The sequence below is a fragment of the Triticum dicoccoides genome, chromosome 7A (genome assembly GCF_002162155.2).
Source record: "Triticum dicoccoides isolate Atlit2015 ecotype Zavitan chromosome 7A, WEW_v2.0, whole genome shotgun sequence".
Lineage (NCBI taxonomy): Eukaryota > Viridiplantae > Streptophyta > Magnoliopsida > Poales > Poaceae > Triticum > Triticum dicoccoides.
Genome location: NC_041392.1, coordinates 189,489,145 through 189,512,563, shown reverse-complemented (window position 1 = coordinate 189,512,563; position 23,419 = coordinate 189,489,145).

The following is a 23,419-nucleotide window of genomic DNA, read 5'->3' as shown; positions in this document are numbered from 1 at the left end:
GGCCCGCCGCCTGAAGCCACTGATTCACTTTCGGCCGAACCCCGAGTCGAAGCTTCTCCGGTGGCTGCGGCTGGCCTAAACGTCTTCCCTGGCGAGGTCTACGATGGGGTGGGCTTCATCCATGCCTTGACCCCCCGCCGGAGTTATTGGAGGCGCGCCACTCCGTCCGCCCGACGGCCGCGACGCTCGGTGATGAGGACATAGACCTGGGGTAGGGTAATAGGCCTGACCTATACGTTCTACCTCAGGTCCTTGCCCTAGAAGCAAAGAAGTTCAAGAGTAAACAAGGTGGACCCAATAAAGGCGTCGAGTGCAATCCACTCGACCTACCATTCACTTGGAGACTACTTCTTCTTTGAGTCACTCGACTATTCAACCACTCGACCATGTAAAAGACCACTCGATGTACAAGAAGACCTAAAGCCATTCTCCACAGCAACGGTCGGGCATTTACTCGTATATTTAATGATCATTCGTAGCACTTTATTATAGACGTTACCTGTAACGCTCTCCCTTTATGGACATTGAACCCTGTGTAAGGAGGGGAGCTGGGGTCCTGGCGCACTCTATATAAGCCACCCCCTCCTCTGGGACAAGGGTTCGCACCCCCTGTAACCCACACGCATATAATCCAGTCGACCGCCTCCGGGCTCCGAGACGTAGGGCTGTTACTTCCTACGAGAAGGGCCTGAACTCGTAAAACTCGCGTGTACAACTCCTCCATAGCTAGGATCTTGTCTCTACATTCCTACCCCCCATTCTACTGTCAGACTTAGAACCACGACAGTTGGCGCCCACCGTGGGGCTGGTGTCTTAGCGACTTGTTGGAGAAGTTGCGATTTTTCCAATCCCCATCAACATGGTTTCAGGCGGAGGTTTGGCCGAGGGCCCGCGAGATCCATCTCGGCGCGCTCGTATTCGTCGCCGACGACTCCGCTTGGCTCCAAGAAGCGCCACTTGACATCGAGGCACTCCCCGTCCGCGGGGCAACACACTTTCGCGCGTGCGTCCGTGGCGTCCTCCTACGGCAGCCGTTGACTCAGCATCGGTCAGCTCATGTGTTGACCTCCCTCCCTGCAGCCCGCCAGAGCAAACATTCCGGTCGATCGAGGCTTCAGCGGTGGGTGAGGCATGCGGTGGCTCGCCAGTCAGCCACCCCCAAGTCACGACAATCGAGCCCGACGAAACTCTCTACGGCCTGTTCGACTGGCTCCGTAGAGACTGCATCCGAGTGCCACAGCAGCGACCCCACGACGGAGGTTTTGATGGTCAATGGACCACGAGTCCTCCTGGCTTCACCCGTGAAGACGGAGGCGATGGGGGCGGCGATCCGTCGCGTGTTCACGAAGAGTATCGCCCCGAACCCCTCTCTTCGCATCGGAGGGAAGAACTTCGTCGCCGGAACATGGATGCGCTTCACACTCCTATCGTTGGAGAAACCCCTGAGGCCCAGGCCTTGGAGGAGGCGCGCCTGGCCAACTTGGCTGAGCGCACTCGACTGGAGAACCTCCAGCGTGCACTCGACAAGCGTGCTCGGCAGCCTATCCCCGAGTCCAGTCAACGCCAACTTTTTCCGCCTCCGACTCAGGTATATCGAACTCCGATCCAGAATCTCGCAGCTGCGTCCCGAATAGCGGAGTCAATTCAACCTTCCCAGTCAAAAGCTGGTCGAGGTTTGGTGCGGATCCGGGCTTTCCTCCGAGCAGCGGGAGAGCAGAATACATCAGTATCTCAGTCACGAAATAGGATCCATACCAGATCCGTAGTTGCAGACACAGTCCAGTCGGCTCACGACCCGAGATCGCCCCCAAGGCATGAGGGGCGTGGGGACCGGCGAGATCAGTACAGAAACCGCGAGCAGTATGATCACCGACTCGATCACGATGATCGTCGTCGAGTTCCCACGCCTCCCCTAGGGAGTGGGTCATACGTGCCTCGGCAGCATGATGACAGACATCCTCACAGTGGTGGGCGAAGGATTCCAGTCGACCCCAGGGAACTGGGCTTTGATGCGAGATCTATTCTCGTTCAGGGTCTGGTCGACAGAAACAGAGCTCATAGAGAAGGCCACGACAGAGATTTTCCAACCAGCAGCAGAGTGCATGTCTCAGGTCCAGAGTACTTCAGCAGTGCCATTAGGGCTGTGGTGATTCCTCCCAACTTCAGGTTGGCGACTAGAGTCAGTAAGTTCACTGGTGAGTCCAAGCCTGACACTTGGCTTGAGGATTACCGAGTGGCTGTATAGATTGGTGGTGGCAATGATGAAGTTGCCATGAAGCATCTCCCTTTGATGTTAGAGGGCTCGGCTAGAGCGTGGCTGAATCAGTTAGCGCCTGGCAGTATTTATACTTGGGAAGATCTTGCCCGAGTATTTGTCAGAACATTTGAAGGTACTTGCAAATGGCCAGCAGGGCTGACAGAATTACAGTGTTGCATTCAGAAACCGAATGAAACTCTAAGAGATTATATCCAGAGATGGATCACATTACACCATATAGTGGAGAATGTGTCAGATCACCAAGTAATTTGTGCCTTCAAAGAAGGCGTTAAGTATCGGGAATTGAATCTGAAATTCGGTCGGACAGGAGATATGACTCTGACTCGGATGATGGAGATTGCCACCAAATACGCCAATGGTGAAGAGGAAGACCGACTCCGGAGTGGCAAGCACAAAACAGTCGCCCACCAAACCGGAGGAGGGAACTCCAGTCGGAAGCAGAAGCGCAAAGCCGAGCCAGCTGCTCCTGGAGAAGCCTTAGCCGTGACTCAAGGAAAGTTCAAAGGGAAACCCAAAGGACTGTGGTACCCCAAGAAAGTAAAATATCAAGATGGAAATCATGTGCTAGATTTACCATGCCACATTCACACCAAGAAAGATGAAGAGGGTAATTTCATTTACCCGAAGCATACCACTCGACAATGTCGACTCCTAATCCGGCAATTCCGAGAGAAACAGCCCAAGGAAAAGGAGAAGGAAGCGGACAAAGTTGAGGATGAGGTAGAGGATGATGATGGTTACCCCCACGTCAATTCCACTCTGATGATTTTCGCTGATGTTGAGAGTAAGAGTCAACTAAAAGTCATCAACAGATAAGTGAACATGGTCGCTCCAGTGACACCCAGTTATTTGAAGTGGTCTCAGACTGCCATTACATTCGACCAGTCCGATCACCCAGCGCACATAGCCACCCCTGGGAGGCAAGCGCTGGTGGTCGACCCAGTAGTCGAAGGCACTCGATTGACTAAGGTTCTGATGGATGGTGGCAGTGGTCTGAATATACTGTATGCAGAGACGTTGATAGGAATGGGCATTCCAATGTCCAGACTCAGTGAAAGCAATATGAGTTTCCATGGAGTTATTCCTGGCAAAAAGGCTGCGTCACTCGGTCAGATCGCCCTTGATGTAGTTTTCGGTGATTCCAAGAATTACCGCAAAGAAAAGTTGATATTTGAAGTTGTGGATTTCCAGAGTGGTTATCATGCTATTCTGGGCAGGCCAGCTTATGCATGTTTTATGGCTCGGCCATGTTACATGTACCTCAAATTGAAGATGCCTGGTCCTAAAGGGGTGATCACTATCACTGGCAATCGAAAGAAGGCAGAAGAGTGCTTCTAGAAGGGCTCAAAGATCGCCGATGCACAGATGGCAATAGTGGAATTGCAGGAGTATCAAAAAAATGCAGATCCGAGTGATTTATTGCGAGCTAAGAAGCCTACCACAGATTCAGCATTCCAGTCGTCTGGTGAAACGAAGCCGATTCATATTCGCCCAACGGATCCCAATGTTGCTCCGACTGACATTTCAACAACACTCGACTCCAAATAGGAAGAAGCGCTCATCCAAGTTCCTCCGTGAGAACTGGGACATCTTTGCATGGAAACCTTCTAACATGCCAGGTGTTCCCAGGGGACTGGCTGAGCATCGTTTGCGAGTCGACGCAAAGGTGAAACCAGTCAAAGAACATCTTCGATGGTCCGCCATACAGAAGAGAAAGGCAATAGGTGAGGAAGTGGCTCGGCTTCTAGCAGCTGAGTTTATCCGAGAGATTTATCACTCCGAGTGGTTAGCTAATGTTGTCATGGTCCCAAAGAAGGACGACTCACTTCGCATGTGCATTGACTTCAAACATATCAATCGGGCCTGCCCGAAAGATCACTTTCCTCTCCCTCGCATTGACCAAATAGTCGACTCGACTGCCGGGTGTGAGCGTTTATCCTTTTTGGACGCTTAATCCGGGTATCATCAGATCTGTCTGTATGGACCCGATGAGATAAAAATAGCTTTCATCACCCCATTTGGGTGCTTCTGTTATGTCACTATGCCATTCGGCTTGAAGAACGCTGGAGCCACATTCATGCGGATGATTCAGAAGTGTTTACTCACTCCGATCAGTCGGAATGTGGAAGCATACATGGATGACATTGTGGTCAAGTCAAGTAAAGGTTCCGACCTACTGGCTGGCCTTGCTGCAACCTTTGCCAACCTCAGAAGGTATGATATCAAGCTTAATACATCAACGTGCATGTTTGGAGTTCCAGGAGGAAAATTACTCGGTTTTCTCATTTCTGAACGAGGGATCAACGCTAACCTAGAGAAAGTGGGTGCCATACTCCGGATGAAACGCCCTGTGCATGTGCATGATGTCAAGAAGCTTACTGGTTGTTTGGCCGCCCTAAGTCGATTCATTTCTCGCCTGGGTGAAAAGGCACTGCCTCTTTACCGACTGATGAAGAAGTCAGATAAGTTCGAGTGGACTCCTGAAGCTGATGCAGCATTTACAGAGCTTAAAGCCCTGCTTTCCACCCAGCCAGTGCTTGCTGCTCCAATCAGCAAAGAGCCTTTACTTCTTTACATTGCAGCCACTGGACAAGTCGTCAGTACAGTACTTACGGTCGAGCGGGAAGAAGAAGGAAAAGCTTACAAAGTTCAGCGCCCAGTATACTATGTCTCTGAAGTTTTGACTCCATCAAAGCAGAGATATCCACATTATCAGAAGCTTGTTTATGGGATTTATATGACCACGAAGAAGGTTGCACATTACTTCTCTGACCACTCCATTATAGTCATCAGCAACGCTCCATTATCAGAGATTCTGAACAACGGAGATGCAGCTGGTCGAGTGGCAAAGTGGGCGATTGAACTCCTTCCCTTAGATATCAAGTTCGAGGCAAAGAAAGCTATCAAGTCCCAAGCAATAGCAGATTTCCTTGCCGAGTGGATCGAACAGCAACTGCCGACTCAAGTTCACTCGAAGCACTGGACCATGTTCTTTGATGGTTCCAAGATGCTGAATGGTTCCGGTGCTAGGGTGGTACTGGTATCCCCCCGAGGAGACAAGCTCCGGAATGCCTCCAGATTCACATTGATTCCTCCAATAACGAAGCAGAATATGAAGCACTCTTGTATGGGTTACGTATGGCCATCTCACTCGGCGTCTGTCGCCTCATGGTCTATGGTGACTCAGATTTGGTAGTCAATCAAGTGATGAAGGAGTGGGATGTCAGAAGCCCAGCCATGACTGGCTACTGTAACTCGGTTGGGAAGTTGGAAAAGAAGTTTGAGGGGTTAGAGCTCCATCATATACCGCGACTGAAAAATCAAGCAGCTGATGATTTAGCAAAGATAGGCTTCAAGGGAGAAGCCATTCCCAGTAATGTGTTCCTGGAGCATATTCATGCACCTTCAGTTCAAGAAGATCCCTTCACTGAAGAGCCCCCACAGCCAAAGAGTGCCACCGATCCGACTGAAGTCGAGATTCGTGGTCGACCTAATCATGGATATTTTGGTTATTACTCCCGACTGGACAGTGCCATACATTGCGTATATCCTTAGGAAGGAACTCCGAGAGGATGAAGAAGAGGCTCGACAGATCGTCCATCGATCCAAAGCCTTTACTGTGATAAGAGGACAACTGTTCAGGGAAAGTGTAACCGGAGTCAGCCAGAAATGCATAACCCCGGAAGAAGGTCTAGCGATCCTCAACGACATCCACTCGGGGACCTGTGGCCACCATGCGTCCTCTAGGACCATTGTGGCTAAAGCATACCGAGCTGGATTTTATTGGCCACGAGCAAACGAAATGGCGAAAGATATAGTCGACAGATGTGAAGGATGCCAGTTTTACTCCAATATGTCCCACAAACCTACGTCAGCCCTAAAGACCATTCCACTCATCTGGCCCTTTGCTGTTTGGGGGTTAGATATGGTTGGACCGCTGAGGACTGGTAGGAGTGGCCTCACTCACGTGCTTGTAGCAGTCGACAAGTTTACCAAGTGGATTGAAGCCAAGCCTATCAAGAATCTGGAAGCTAGTACTGCCGTCAGCTTCATCAGAGAATTGACATTCAGATACAGAGTTCCACACAGCATCATCATTGATAATGGATCGAACTTCGATTCAGATGAGTTCAGATCCTTCTGCACCTCCCAAGGCACATGAGTTGACTATGCTTCAGTCGCCCATCCCCAGTCGAATGGACAAGCAGAGAGAGAAAATGGCCTAATTCTCAAAGGATTGAAACCTCGACTAATGCGAGACCTCAAGCATGCAGCGGGCGCCTGGGTTGATGAACTTCTATCAGTTCTTTGGGGATTGAGGACAACTCCCAATTGGTCGACTGGACGAACTCCATTCTTCTTGGTCTATGGAGCTGAAGCTATTCTACCAAGTGACTTGCTTCATAATGCACCACGAGTCAAGCTCTTCTCTGAAGATGAAGTAGAACAAACTCGGCAGGACGCAGTCGACCTCCTAGAGGAAGAAAGAGAGATGGCCTTGATCCGGTCGACCATTTATCAGCAAGACTTGCGTCGATTCCACGCCAGAAATGTGAAAGGTTGAGCCTTTCAAGAGGGAGACTTGGTTCTTCGAGTGGATCAGCAGAAACCACACAAGCTCGCTCCAGCTTGGGAAGGCCCCTTCATTGTCACCAGAGTGCTCCACAACAGAGCATACCACCTTTACAATGTCGAGCATAAGAAGGACGAGCCACGGGCTTGGAATGTGGAGTTGCTTCGCCCCTTTTACACTTAAGTACTCATTCAAATAAAATGTAATAAGAAATACCTTTGTAATTTGCTTATCAAAGACAAGAGCTTTACAGCCCTCTTAAAAGATTGTTTTTGCTTTTATTTGCATCTGAAATCCCCTGGTGGGTGACTTAGCTGCGAATCCGTTTCGCCTAAGTTTAAAAGAAAATCCTACCGACTGGTGAGCAACCCTCCCACTCGAGGGCTTAGCTGCACTCCAGTACTCGCCTAAGTTTGTAAAATCCTACCGAGTGGTGAGCAACCCTCCCACTCAGGGACTTAGCTGCACTCCAGTACTCGCCTAAGTTTAAAAAATCCTACCGAGTGGTGAGCAAACCTCCCACTCGGTGGCTTAGCTGCAGTGCAATACTCGCCTAAGTTTGTAAAATCCTATCGAGTGGTGAGCAACCCTCCCACTCGGGGGCTTAGCTGCTGTCTAGTACTCGCCTAAGTTTGTAAAATCCTGCCGAGTGGTGAGCAACCCTCCCACTCGGGGGCTTAGCTGTAGTCCAGTACTCGCCTAAGTTTGTAAAATCCTACCGAGTGGTGAGCAACCCTCCCACTCGGGGGCTTAGCTGCAGTCCAGTACTCGCCTAAGTTTGTAAAATCCTACCGAGTGGTGAGCAACCCTCCCACTCGGAGGCTTAGCTGCAGTCCAGTACTCGCCTAAGTTTAAAAAATCGTACCAAGTGGTGGGCGACCCTCTCAGTCGGGGGTTTAGCTGTAGTCCAGTACTTGCCAAAGGTTTAAAGTCCGTCCTTATCCGCAAGGACGACGAGGTGCAGGTTGACTGCAACCTTCTCCTTCGGAACTGTGCCACAAATATAATGTGCGCTCTATCACCATCCGCAAGGATGATGAGGTGCAGGTCGACTGCAACCTTCTCATTCGGAACTACACCACAAATACAACGTGCACTCCATCACCATCCGCAAGGACGACGAGGTGCAAGTCGACTACAACCTTCTCCTTTGGAGCTGCGCCACAAATACAACATGCGCTCCATCCCCATCTGCAAGGACGACGAGGTGCAGGTCGACTACGACCTTCTCGTTTGGAGCTGCGCCACAAATACAACATGCACTCCATCCCCATCCGCAAGGACAACGAGGTGCAGGTCGACTGCAACCTTCTCCTTAGGAGCTGAACCACAAGTACAACGTACGCTCCATCCCTATCTGCAAGGGCGATGAGGTGCAGGTCGATCGCGACCTTCTTCTCCGAGCTACGCCACAAATACAACGCGCTCTCTATTCCTGTCTGCAGGGACAACGAGACGCAGGTCGATTTAAGTCTCCACTTCAGGGCTACATCTCAAATAGCAAATTCCAGGCGAAGGCAAATACAAGCATATTCAGAAATAAACCAAGTTCAGATAGATCCTAAAAGTTCCAGACGACGGATCAAAAGTATTCGAGCATCAAGCCCGAAGGAGTTTAACGGTTACACAATCACTCGGCATTCCGAGGCAAATAAAGGTGGAGCATAATGTTTTTTGGTCACGCGTCAGGAGTAGGACTCGCTGGGTCGCAGAAACTATCAAGGTCTATGCTGTCTGCAATGCGAGTGGCGGCTTCAAGAAAAGTGTCCATGAAGGACTGGAAAGTGTGTCTCTTGGTGTTAGCAACCTTGAGTTCCGCCAGCTTGTCTTCTTTGATGTCTTTGAAGTGCACTCGGACCAGGGACAACGCGACATTAGCGCCACAACGAGCGGATGACTTCTTCCATTCTTGCACTCGGTCGGGTATTCGATTCAGTCGAGCCATCAGGGACTCGAGATCTTGGGACAGTTCCGCGTGAGGCCAGAGTTCAGTATCAACCCGAGTCATCACCGATTTCAGGCAGGCAAGATAAGTAACCGCGTTGTCCATGCTAGATTCCAGCCGCAACACATTCATCGCAACATCATCCTTGACTGGACAGTTTATGGGGTCAAGACCCGTCTCGACCCTCCCAGTTTCCGCTTCAAAGTCTTGACAAAACTCAGCACAGTCGAGTGAATGGTGAGTCGACGATATAATTAGACTTGACAGTCGACAGAAACAAGTCAGTCAACCATCAGTACCTTCAAGGTTTAAGACCAGCTTTGCAGCAAGCTGGCCCAGATAAGACTCCAGCTCGCCCTTCTTATCTTTGAGGCTCCCAAGCTTGTCAGTCAGCTTGTCCTTGTCCTTCTTCAGTCGCTTGACCTCCCGATTGGCATTAGAAATAGCATTCTTCAGTTTGGAATTCTCTTCTTCTAGCTTGTCGACCGAAGCAAGCATCTTGTCAGCAAGCGCAGTTTTCTCTCGCGCTTCCTTCTGTGCAGCAGCAAGATCCTGATCTTTCTTCTCCAAAGCCTGCTTCATTTTCTCTAAAGAAATAACATTCTTCAGACGGGCTTGGAGTTGACCGATTTCACTACGTACATCTACTCGAGTGGAGTCACTCGGTTCAAAAAAACGGAAAGGAAAAGTGCCAGCAACTGTAAGATAAACAGTTTATGATCGGTTACCTCCCATGGCAGCTACTTCATCGCGAGCAGTCTGGATATTCTTTTTCGCCAATTCCAGATGAAGGTTGAGGCTGATTTGTTGTTGGTTCTGTGTAGAGAGTTGAGCACCGAGATCACAAGATTTCTGCGGCCAACACATAAGACTTGTTAGTCGACTGAAATGAAAGACATCACTGCGATAGCTACTCCAAGACTACCATAAAAAAAAAGAGGTTCATATTCTCAGACCACAGTCGACTGCCCGCAGTCAACTATGGTCTCGGGGACTACACCCAGTGGGTGCACTTAGCGTGCCCACTGGTTTTAATTCCACTCGGCATGGTCCACCGAGCGTGAGTTGTAAAAAAGAAAGTTCAGATTCTCAGACCACAGTCGACTACCCGCGGTCAACTATGGTCTCGGGGACTACACCTAGTGGGTGCACTCAGAGTGCCCCCACTAGTTCAAAGATTCAGCTTGAGTCGATCCAAAGTGACTTATACAATTTCAAAGCAGCCACACCCCAGTGGGTGATCAGACGAGAAATATGACCAACTAACCTGGACATTGGTTTGCAGAGCAGCTCCGACGTTGAAGGCCACCTGGCTGGCCTCATGCACCACTTTCATTTGCCCCATCACAAGATATAACTAAAGAAGAGCTTCCTTGGTAGCAGTTGATGGGTCGTCGGAAGTCTGATACACAGTAAAAAGCGATGCTGGTAGAGCAGTCGAAGCAGCTGCAGGATCTGAAGCATGGAGTTGTATTGGTGCAGTAGAAGTCTGAGCACCTGATCCTGATGGACAACCAGTCGACAGCGGGACAGTAAAGGTGATGTTGGTTCGAGCCGGATCTACGGATTGCTCGACTGCCGCCCCAGGCATCACGGTCGACTGAAGAACCTGGACCTCAGGCACTTTCCCACCCAGTTCCTTGTCTTTCCTCCTCCTCCCCCTCAGCGGTACTTCTTCTTCATCATCCGGGAGCACAACAATGTCCCGTGGAACTGCAATAAATAGAGAAAGTTGTACGGATAGATGAAAAACAATACAGTCGTCCAAATAAATTCAAATCGGGCAGACTTACTGGCTTTGGAGGTAGCTGCGTCGTCGGTTTCCTCGTCGACCGGATTCTTGTTAATGTCCATGTCAGTCGCAGCTGAGGTCAGGCTGTAAAGGTTCATCATCCACTCGGTCAGAACAAAAAAGTCAGTCGGAACAAGAAAATACAGGAAGAACATTTACCCAGAAGCAACAAGAATGTCCATCTTGATTCTAGGCAAGGTCTTCCGAGCCTTCGAAGGATTGACCTTGGGCTGCTTGGTGACCTTCTCAGCCAATTCTGGAGTCGGAGACCGAGCGCGTTTTTGAGATGGAGCACTCGACGCCACAACTTACCGCGCCTTCCCATGGGATCATGGTGCTTCTTGGATCGACGTTCAGAACGAGGCGGTGAGTCGGCCACTTCCTCATCGCCCAACTCATCGCTCTCATCTTCATTATAGTCGGCTGGTGAATCCTACTCACCGCTCTCCTCCGCACTGTCCTCGCCGTCTTGGTCTTGCTCCAGAGCTTGTTCACCATTGGGCATTGAATACATCTCCGTGTAAATCTACAAAACAAGGAGCCGACTGCAAGTCAGTCGAGTCAACAAATAGTTGGAAAACATAACTAAAAGCTCAGTTGAAATGGCCAAACCTTGTCTGGTTGGTTTCTGTCGCTGAAAGGGTTGACTCTCTTGGTGCCCCTAGGGTTGTCCTTGTTCCCGGTGATACCTCTCAGCCACTCGGCCACTGTTTTGGCCGTCACCTCCTCCGGATGAACTCGACCAGTGTCACCAGCCCCGGAGTATATCCACATGGAGTGGTCACGAGCTTGGAGTGGTTAGATACACCGACCGAGGAACACCTCTAGTAGATCCATGCCAGTGACACCTTGGTTGATCAACTGAACCACTCTCTTGTCAAGCATGCCTGTCTCTGCCTTCTCCGCGGCAGTCACTTTCAACGAAGATGGAGTTTGAACACGATCAAAAGAGAAAGGGGGAAGCCATGTCGACTGGCCTGGCGTCATGATGTCCTGGCAGTAGAACCAGGTCGACTGCCAACCCCTGACTAACTCCGGAAGAGTCATCGAGGGAAAAGACTTCTTTTCCTCTTCTGAATACCTAGACCCCCACACATCTGGATAACATGGGTTTTTCGTCGTTCGAGATGGCTTTCTTCACTGTTTGGGAGCGGATGGTAAAGATGTGCTTGAAAAGACCCCAGTGTGGTCGACACCCCAGGAAATTCTCGCACATGGATACAAACGCGGAAAGATACGTGATGGTGTTGGGAGTAAAATTATGGAGTTGGGCCCCAAAGAAATTCAGGAAACCCCGAAAAAAGGGGTGTGGAGGAAGCGAGAAGCCGCGGTCGACATGGGTGGCGAGAAGAACGCACTCACCCGGTCGTAGCCGCGGTTCTGTCTCCCCCCCGGCAGCCGCGCAGACTCGTGGACGATCAGCCCTAACTCGGCCATATCGTCCAAGTCCTCCCGTCAATGTGAAGATCGGATACAATCTCCCTGGATCCAACCCGACGGCAGCCCCGAGCGCGATGAAGACCCCCGATTCGTCTTCCTGCTTTTCGCCGCCCCCATCGCCTTCTTCGCGCGTTCGAGCGCCGCCGTTCTCTCCTTCCCCATGGCGACGGAGCGGTGATGTCGAGAGCGGAGAAGCCGGATGGGGTGAAGGAGCAAGAGGAAGAAGAAGGAGAATGGGCACGCACAGTGCGGACGGCTCGGTCTCGCCGCTTTTAAAGGCCCACTTCTGAGTGGCTGACGCGTGGGTCCGGGCGATCCTGTCAAATCCCTCAAACAGACACGCACGGGATACGTGGCAAAAAAGGTGGCGTGAAAAATCGAAACGCCCTGTTTATCCACTCCGCTTATCACGACACGTTCCTACCGAAATTTCGAATCCCGCAAAATTTGGGATCCTCGGCAACTGATCACGCCAAGGATTTCGCATCGAAGATGACACTCGGCATGCGATGTTGTAAAAACCAATCGGTAATTGATGATTCGATCAAGGCGACTGAAACGAAGCCAAAAGTTCCAACATTGGCCTCCATCCAGAGATGAATTCTTGAGAGAGGCAAGAGTCAAGGCAAGATCAACTTCAACCTTCTTTTCACTCGGACCTCAATCCATTCGGGGGCTAATGATGAGGACATAGACCTGGGGTAGGGTAATAGGCCTGACCTATACGTCCTACTCCAAGTCCTTGCCCTAGAAGCAAAGAAGTTCAAGAGTAAACAAGGTGGACCCAATAAAGGCATCGAGTGCAATCCACTTGACCTACCATTCACTCGGAGACTACTTCTTCTTTGAGTCACTCGACTATTCAACCACTCGACCATGTAAAAGACCACTCGACATACAAGAAGACCTAAAGCCGTTCTGCACAGCAACGGTCGGGCATTTACTCGTATATTTAATGATCATTTGTAGCACTTTATTACAGACGTTACCTGTAACGCTCTCTCTTTATGGACATTGAACCCTGTGTAACGGAGGGAGCTGGGGTCCTGGCGCACTCTATATAAGCCAACCCCTCCTATGGGACAAGGGTTCGCACCCCCTGTAACTCACACGCATATAAATCAGTCGACCGCCTCTGGGCTCCGAGACGTAGGGCTGTTACTTCCTACGAGAAGGGCCTGAACTCGTAAAACTCGCATGTACAACTCCTCCATAGCTAGGATCTTGCCTCTACATTCCCACCCCCATTCTACTGTCAGACTTAGAACCACGACAGTTGGCGCCCACCGTGGGGCAGGTGTCTTAGCGACTTGTTGGAGAAGTTGCGATTTTTCCAATCCCCATCAACATGGTTTCAGGCGGAGGTTTGGCCGAGGGCCGCGAGATCCGTCTCAGCGCGCTCGTATTCATCGCCGACGACTGCGCTTGGCTCCAAGAAGCACCACTTGACATCGAGGCGCTCCTCGTCCGCGAGGCAACACACTTTCGCGCGTGCGTCCGTGGCGTCCTCCTATGACAGACGTAGGGATGTTACTTCCTCCGAGAGGGGCCTGAACTTGTAAAATTCGCGTGTACAACTCCTCCATAGCTAGGATCTTGCCTCTACATTCCTACCCCCATTCTACTGTCAGACTTAGAACCACGACACTCGGTCGTTCTTCCGGCCGTGCGAAGCCGCCCACCTGCCGCGCGGAACTCCCGCCGATGTGCGACCATCTATTCTGCTGTGCAGTCGCCGCCGCCCTTACCCACCGCCGCCAATGGCTGCGTAACCTGTAGCCGGCCGAGTTCGTCCACCCTGCAAGCAAGGTGTTATACGAAATTCCCGAAGGTAAAAAATGATGAAACTTGACAATTTTTTGTTAGAGGTGGAAAGTAGTTTGACGGTGGTTTTCCACATTGTAGATGAGCTCATGTGACTCATCTTTCATGGATGATTCTGTCGGCATTCTGCGAACGGGGGTTCCCAGACTTGCCTGCCTACGGCCCGCGGCGTGGCTCTACAAGCGGGCCCGTACGACCCATCTTCACCAACAAGCATTCAAGACTCTCGTGAGGGGCCAAGCCTCGCGAGGCGGATGAAACAAGACCTTCTTGGGAGTGGCCTCACCAGGCTGGCTCACGAGGGGCAGAGAGATCAAGGCCAGGCAAACCTCGCGAGGTTCCAATGACCTGAACCATGACGATCGAGACCAGGCGGGCGCCAGCGCGCACAGTGTCCTTATTTCCCCTTTGGTGCTAAGGAGGCAAGCGCAGGCCAGGAGTACCGAGGTGTCAAGAAAAGGTTGCCATATTGGTGCAACGAGACCAAGACCAGCAGGACGGCAAGACAAAGGTCACCATGGAGCCCAAGGAGGCGCCACCACCAGAGCCTTTGACAGGCGAAGACTGCTTTTGTCAGGATAACTTGTACTAGCTGTGCCCTTTCAAATTGGCCGTTGTTGGCTCCCTTCCCGCTTAATATTTGGGAAGAGGATCAGGGCCTCTATAAATAGGACTAGCCACCACCATGGGGGGCATCTGATTCAGGTCTAGATCGAATCCATAGCACACCAACCACTCAAGTTTACTAAGCACAAGAACACCTCACCTCAGGAGGCTGTTCTTCCCCTTGTACTATTCATCCTCAGCCCGAGAGGCAATCCACCACAACACACTGGAGTAGGGTATTAACCACAATGGTGGCCCGAACCAGTATAAATCTTGTGTCTCTTGCGTTGCGAGTTTGTCGAGCTTACCCTTGAGATCATGGCGAGGTTGAGAGCGTGAGTAGGTAGGGGGAGATCTTCGTGCGCACCCTAGTGTTTGAACCTTGAGGGTTTTGCCGGAACCCGTGATCCGACATTTGGCGCACCAGGTAGGGTTGCGCCGGAGCTCTTCTTCCGCCAGTTGATCTGCTCGCTGGTCCCCCAACACTCCGTGGCTCCAATGTCCGACGACTCAAGGACCAACACCGAACGCTGGGCAGCCTGGCCAGCCTGGGTGGCGCAGCCCGCTCAATAAGACCTCAACCCAGCGCCTCAGGCAGCACGCGCACCACCAAACACTGCGGGGTATGGGCGACGCGGTCACCCGCCATCTGCCCTTACTCCGCGAAAAGTGCGGGCAGCCGCAAGAGCCTCAAGCCACACCGCGGCCACGGCGCCACACACCCGACGGGAGCAAGCAAACATGAGGGCCACGCTCATAGTGGCTCGGGAGCTACTGCGATGCCGGTTAATGGAGAGTGGTCGGGATGCATTGCTGGAACGCGTCGCCGAGCTCTTGGACGCGGCGGCCTCGGGAGCACCACCTTTCTTCTCTCTGCTCATGCCTCAAGCTGCGGCCGGGTCGCATGGCGGGCCTCGCCGCGCCCGCGTGCCCACGGGCGCGCCACCAGGCTTCGTAGACACCGGCGCAACCAACGGAGCTGGACGCCCGCTTGCACCGCGCCACCCCCGATGGGCGCGGATACGAGCGCTGCCACCTACGGCCTCGACGAGATGCAGCCCTACCATCCTCAAGGCGGCACGTTGGGCGGAGCAACATGGAGCGTGGGGCACTACGGCGAGGTCTTTAAGGCGGCGGCCTCGGAGGCCTACATGCCTCGCATGGTGGATGAGGAGTACATGCTGGAAGACGACCTTGGCTCGTTCCTCGAGCCGGGCTGGGAGGAGGAGGCGCTAGAAGTCGGCACCTTTCAGGAGCCCCTCGGAAGCCTCACCAATCGCGCTGGTGAGAAGAACTACAGGGTACCACTAATTCCTCAGGAGCAGGCTTACGCTAACCATGGGACGCAGGAGGATCTGGTCGCAGCAGTGGATGGCGGCCCCAGCTCGTCGGCCTCCCTGCTTCCAGGGGCACGCTGGGTGCTATAGGAGAGGGACCATGAGCAAGGCCCCTCCCCATGCCGCACGGAGCAAGGCGTCCCTCGGAGGTAGGCCCTCTGCCGGGGAGGTGCTCCAGAGCCTTCCCCGGTATAGGACCCGTGGTCGCCGAGGGCGCCGCTGGTGTCCCCTTTGCCCCTCGGTGTCGTCCTGGTTTCTGATCGCCCCCAATGGTGGTCGAGGGAGGCGCAAGGAGGGGCCCTCGTCTGGCAATATGAAGTAAGGCTCACGCCTATGAAGGTCTCCGCTCGTGACACTCTCACATAATAATGAGGTGGGGTGTACACGCCCCGGAGTCTCAGGAGTGCCACCCTCGGGCCTCGGGGACTCCCTCCCACGTCCTAGTGGCAGCACTTAGCTCCGCGCTGGTGAGAATACAAGAAGACTAGACTAGGCGCCGGACGCGGCCATTTTCTTTGGATCTCTTTTCTGTAACCCTGCCTTCTGGATTTCGATTTAAGTTGAAGTTGAATTTTCATTGATGCGCGCGGGGGTGCCTTTTCTCGTTCGAGCGATTTCTTGCTATCTGGTTCCTGTCTTAATTCGGAGTTCGCACATGTTGCTCCCCCCTCGCGGGCCCCTCACGAGCAGGGCTAGGCATGGCGTACACACACCACGCACATGTCGCGCCATGGCTAGCACTTGCTTATCATGCGCCCCCCTTGGGCGTGTCGACAAGCTCCTCAGGAGCTTCCCAGAAACTCACAACCTCACGAGCCGGTTTGGGGCTCGTCCAGGCTAAGGTAAACCGCAACAGAAAACTTGCCCCAGGATACATGAGTTCATGAAGACACATATTCAACTCGACCTAAAAGGATAGCGGCAGTAGTATATTAACATAAGGGGCTTCCCCTAAAAAAATGCTCTTACAACCTCTAGGGCCGTGCCCGAGCTTTTGCATGCAGGGTAAACAGCTAGGAAACAAGGGATCAGTCGGACATGTTGTTGGAAATATGCCCTAGAGGCAATAATAAAAGCATTATTATTATTTTTCCTTGTTCATGATAATTGTCTTTATTCATGCTATAATTGTGTTATCCGGAAATCGTAATACATGTGTGAATAATAGACACCAACATGTCCCTAGTAAGCCTCTAGTTCACTAGCTCGTTGATCAACAGATAGTCATGGTTTCCTGACTATGGACATTGGATGTCATTGATAACGGGATCACATCATTAGGAGAATGATGTGATGGACAAGACCCAATCCTAAACATAGCACAAGATCGTATAGTTCGTTTGCTAGAGTTTTCCAATGTCAAGTATCTTTTCCTTAGACCATGAGATCGTGTAACTCCCAGATACCGTAGGAGTGCTTTGGGTGTGCCAAACGTCACAACGTAACTGGGTGACTATAAAGGTATACTACGGGTATCTCCGAAAGTGTCTGTTGGGTTGACACAGATCAAGACTGGGATTTGTCACTCCGTATGACGGAGAGGTATCACTGGGCCCACTCGGTAATGCATCATCATAATGAGCTCAAAGTGACCAAGTGTCTGGTCATGGGATCATGCATTATGGCACGAGTAAAGTGACTTGCCGGTAACGAGATTGAACGAGGTATCGGGATACCGACGATCGGATCTTGGGCAAGTAACATACCAATTGACAAAGGGAATTGTATACAGGGTTGTTTGAATCCTCGACATCGTGGTTCATCCGATGAGATCATCGAGGAGCATGTGGGAGCCAACATGGGTATCCAGATCCCGCTGTTGGTTATTGACCGGAGAGCGATCTCGGTCATGTCTACATGTCTCCCGAACCCGTAGGGTCTACACACTTAAGGTTCGGTGACGCTAGGGTTGTAGGGATATGTATATGCAGTAACCCGAATGTTGTTCGGAGTCCCGGATGAGATCCCGGACGTCACGAGGAGTTCCGGAATGGTCCGTAGGTAAAGAATTATATATAGGAAGTGCTATTTCGGGCATCGGGACAAGTTTCGGGGTCACCGGTATTGTACCGGGACCACCAGAAGGGTCCCGGGGGTCCACCGGGTGGGGCCACCTGTCCCGGGGGGCCACATGGGCTGTAGGGGGTGCGCCTTGGCCTACATGGGCCAAGGGAACCAGCCCCAAGAGGCCCATGCGCCTAGGGTTTCAAGGGAGGAAGAGTCCTAGGAGGGGAAGGCACCTCCTAGGTGCCTTGGGGAGGAGGGATTCCTCCCCCTTGGCCGCACCCCCTAGGAGATTAGATCTCCTAGGGCCGGCGCCCCCCCTTGGCCCTCCTATATATAGTGGGGGAGATGGAGGACTTCTTACCTTGATCTTTGGTGGCTCCCTCTCCCTCTCCAACACCCCCTCCTCCTCCATAGTGCTTGGTGAAGCCCTGCCGGAGTACTGCAGCTCCATCACCACCACGCCGTCGTGCTGCTGCTGGAGCCATCTCCCTCAACCTCTCCTCCCCCCTTGATGGATCAAGAAGGAGGAGACGTTGCTGTTCCGTACGTGTGTTGAACGCGGAGGTGCCGTCCGTTCGGTGCTAGGATCTTCGGTGATTCGAATCACGTCGAGTACGACTCCCTCATCCCCGTTCTTTGAACGCTTCCGCTCGCGATCTACAAGGTACGTAGATGCATCTAATCACTCGTTGCTAGATGAACTCCTAGATGGATCTTGGTGAAACCGTAGGAAAATTTTTGTTTTCTGCAACGTTCCCTAATAGTGGTATCAGAGCTAGGTCTATGCGTAGTTCTTTTGCACGAGTAGAACACAATTTGTTGTGGGCGTTGATGTTGTCAACTTTCTTGCCGCTACTAGTCTTATCTTGCTTCAACGGTATTGTGGGATGAAGCGTCCCGGACCAACCTTACACGTACGCTTACGTGAGACCGGTTCCACCGACTAACATGCACTAGTTGCATAAGGTGGCTGGCGGGTGTCTGTCTCTCCCACTTTAGTTGGAGCGGATTCGATGAAAAGGGTCCTTATGAAGGGTAAATAGAAGTTGAAAAATTACGTTGTGGCTTTCACGTAGGTAAGAAAATGTTCTTGCTAGAACCCTATTTGAGCCACGTAAAACTTGCAACAACAATTAGAGGACGTCTAACTTGTTTTTGCAGCAAGTGCTTTGTGATATGATATGGCCAAAGTTGTGATGAAAGATGAATGATCTATATGTGATGTATGAGATGTTCATGCTATTGTAATAGGAATCACGACTTGCATGTCGATGAGTATGACAACCGGCAGGAGCCATAGGAGTTGTCTTTATTTTTTGTATGACCTGCGAGTCAATGAGAAACGCCATGTAAATTATTTTACTTTATTGCTAAACACGTTAGCCATAGTAGTAGAAGTAATAGTTGGCGAGCAACTTCATGGAGACACGATGATGGAGATCATGATGATGGAGATCATGGTGTCATGCCGGTGACAAGATGATCATGGAGCCCCAAGATGGAGATCAAAGGAGCTATGTGATATTGGCCATATCATGTCACTATTATTATTTGATTGCATGTGATGTTTATCATGTATTGCATCTTGTTTACTTAGAACGACGGTAGTAAATAAGATGATCCCTCATAATAATTTCAAGAAAGTGTTCCCCCTAACTGTGCACCGTTGCGACAGTTCGTTGTTTCGAAGCACTACGTGATGATCGGGTGTGATAGATTCTAACGTTCACATACAACAGGTGTAAGACAGATTTACACACGCAATACACTTAGGTTGACTTGACGAGCCTAGCATGTGTACAGACATGGCCTCGGAACACAGAAGACCGAAAGGTCGAGCATGAGTCGTATACAAGATACGATCAACATGAAGATGTTCACCGACGTTGACTAGTCCGTCTCACGTGATGATCGGACACGGCCTAGCTAACTCGGATCATGTTAAACTTAGATGACTAGAAGAGGGATGTCTATCTAAGTGGGAGTTCATTATAATCTGATTAGATGAACTTAATTATCATGAACTTAGTCTAAAATCTTTACAATATGTCTTGTAGATCAAATGGCCAACGTAGTCCTCAACTTCAACGCGTTCCTAGAGAAAACCAAGCTGAAAGATGATGGCAGCAACTACACGGACTGGGTCCGGAACCTGAGGATCATCCTCATAGCTACCAAGAAAGATTATGTCCTAGAAGCACCGCTAGGTGACGCACCTGTTCTCCCTGCAGAACAAGACGTTATGAACGCTTGGCAGGCACGTACCGATGACTACTCCCTCGTTCAGTGCGGCATGCTTTACAGCTTAGAGCCGGGGCTCCAAAAGCGTTTTGAGAGACACGGAGCATATGAGATGTTCAAAGAGCTGAAAATGGTTTTCCAAGCTCATGCCCGGGTCGAGAGATATGAAGTCTCCGACAAATTCTTCAGCTGTAAGATGGAGGAAAATAGTTCTGTCAGTGAGCACATACTCACTATGTCTGGGTTACATAACCGCTTGACTCAGCTGGGAGTTAATCTCCTGGATGACGCGGTCATTGACAGAATCCTTCAGTCGCTTCCACCGAGCCACAAGAGCTTTGTGATGAATTTCAATATGCAGGGGATGGAAAAGACCATTCCTGAAGTATTTGCTATGCTGAAATCAGCAGAGGTAGAAGTCAAGAAGGAACATCAAGTGTTGATGGTCAATAAAACCACTAAGTTCAAGAAGGGCAAGGGTAAAAAGAACTTCAAGAAGGACGACAAGGGAGTTGCCGCGCCCAGCAAGCAAGCTGCCGGGAAGAAGCCAAAGAATGGACCCAAGCCCGAGACTGAGTGCTTTTATTGCAAGGAGAGTGGTCACTGGAAGCGGAACTGCCCCAAATACTTAGCAGACAAGAAGGCCGGCAAAGCGAAAGGTATATGTGATATACATGTAATTGATGTGTACCTTACCAGTACTCGTAGTAGCTCTTGGGTATTTGATACCGGTGCGGTTGCTCACATTTGTAACTCAAAACAGGAGCTGCGGAATAAACGGAGACTGGCGAAGGATGAGGTGACGATGCACGTCGGGAATGGTTCCAAGGTCGATGTGATCGCCGTTGGCACGCTGCCTCTTCATTTACCTACGGGATTAGTTTTAAACCTCAATAATTGTTATTTAGTGCCAAGTTTGAGCATGAACATTGTATCAGGATCTCGTTTAATACGAGATGGCTACTCATTTAAATCCGAGAATAATGGTTGTTCTATTTATATGAGAGATATGTTTTATGGTCATGCTCCGTTGGTGAATGGTTTATTCTTAATGAATCTCGAGCGTAATGCTACACATGTTCATAGTGTGAGTACCAAAAGATGCAAGGTTGATAATGATAGTCCCACATACTTGTGGCACTGCCGCCTTGGTCACATAGGTGTCAAACGCATGAAGAAGCTCCATGCTGATGGACTTTTAGAGTCTCTTGATTACGAATCATTTGACACGTGCGAACCATGCCTCATGGGTAAAATGACCAAGACTCCATTCTCAGGAACAATGGAGAGAGCAACCAACTTATTGGAAATCATACATACTGATGTGTGCGGTCCAATGAGTGTTGAGCCTCGCGGTGGCTATCGTTATGTTCTCACCCTCACTAATGACTTAAGTAGATATGGGCATGTCTACTTAATGAAACACAAGTCTGAAACCTTTGAAAAGTTCAAGGAATTTCAGAGTGAGGTTGAGAATCAACGTGACATGAAAATCAAGTTCCTATGATCAGATCGTGGAGGAGAATACTTGAGTCACGAGTTTGGCACACACTTAAGAAAATGTGGAATAGTTTCACAACTCACGCCGCCTGGAACACCTCAGCGTAATGGTGTATCCGAACATCGTAATCGCACTCTATTAGATATGGTGCGATCTATGATGTCTCTTGCCGATTTACCGTTAACTTTTTGGGGCTATGCTTTAGAGACTGCCGCATTCACTTTAAATAGGGCTCCGTCAAAATCCGTTGAGACGACACCGTTTGAATTATGGTTTGGGAAGAAACCAAAGCTGTCGTTTCTAAAGGTTTGGGGATGCGTTGCTTATGTTAGGAAACTTCAACCTGAAAAGCTCGAACCCAAGTCAGAAAAATGCGTCTTCATAGGATACCCTAAAGAAACTACTGGGTATACCTTCTACCTCAGATCCGAAGGCAAGATCTTTGTTGCCAAGAATGGGTCCTTTCTGGAGAAAGAGTTTCTCTAGAAAGAAGTAAGTGGGAGGAAAGTAGACCTTGATGAAGTATTACCTCTTGAACCAGAAAATGGCGCAACTCAAGAAAATGTTTCTGAGGTGCCTGCACCGACAAGAGAGGAATTTAATGATGATGATCAAGATACTTATGATCAAGCTCCTACTGAAATTCGAAGGTCCACAAGGACACGTTCCGCACCAGAGTGGTACGGCAACCCTGTCTTGGAAATCATGTTGTTAGACAACGGTGAACCTTCGAATTATGAAGAAGCGATGGCGGGCCCGGATTCCGACAAATGGCTAGAAGCCATGAAATCCAAGATAGGATCCATGTATGAAAACGAAGTATGGACTTTGACTGACTTGCCCATTGAGCGGCGAGCCATAGAAAATAAATGGATCTTTAAGAAGAAGACAGACGCGGATGGTAATGTGACCATCTATAAAGCTCGGCTTGTCGCTAAGGGTTATCGACAAGTTCAAGGGGTTTACTACGATGAGACTTTCTCACCGGTAGCGAAGCTAAAGTCCGTCCGAATCATGTTAGTGATTGCCGCATTCTATGATTATGAAATATGGCAAATGGACGTCAAAACGGCATTCCTTAATGGTTTCCTTAAGGAAGAATTGTATATGATGCAGCCGGAAGGTTTTGTCGATCCTAAGAATGCTGACAAGGTGTGCAAGCTCCAACGCTCGATTTATGGGCTGGTGCAAGCATCTCGGAGTTGGAACATTCGCTTTGATGAGATGATCAAAGCGTTTGGGTTTACACAGACTTATGGAGAAGCCTGTGTTTACAAGAAAGTGAGTGGGAGCTCTGTAGCATTTCTCATATTATATGTAGATGACATACTTTTGATGGGAAATGATATAGAACTCTTGGACAACATTAAGGCCTACTTGAATAAAAGTTTTTCAATGAAGGACCTTGGAGAAGCTGCATATATATTAGGCATCAAGATCTATAGAGATAGATCAAGACGCCTCATAGGTCTTTCACAAAGCACATACCTTGATAAGATATTGAAGAAGTTCAATATGGATCAGTCTAAGAAGGGGTTCTTGCCTGTGTTGCAAGGTGTGAAATTGAGCTCAGCTCAATGTCCGACCACGGCAGAAGATATAGAAGAGATGAGTGTCATCCCCTATGCCTCAGCCATAGGTTCTATTATGTATGCCATGTTGTGTACCAGACCTTATGTAAACCTTGCCGTAAGTTTGCTAGGAAGGTACCAAAGTAATCCCAGCAAGGAACACTGGACAGCGGTCAAGAATATCCTGAAGTACCTGAAAAGGACTAAGGAAATGTTTCTCATCTATGGAGGTGACAAAGAGCTCGTTGTAAAGGGTTACGTCGACGCTAGCTTCGACACAGATCTGGATGACTCTAAGTCACAA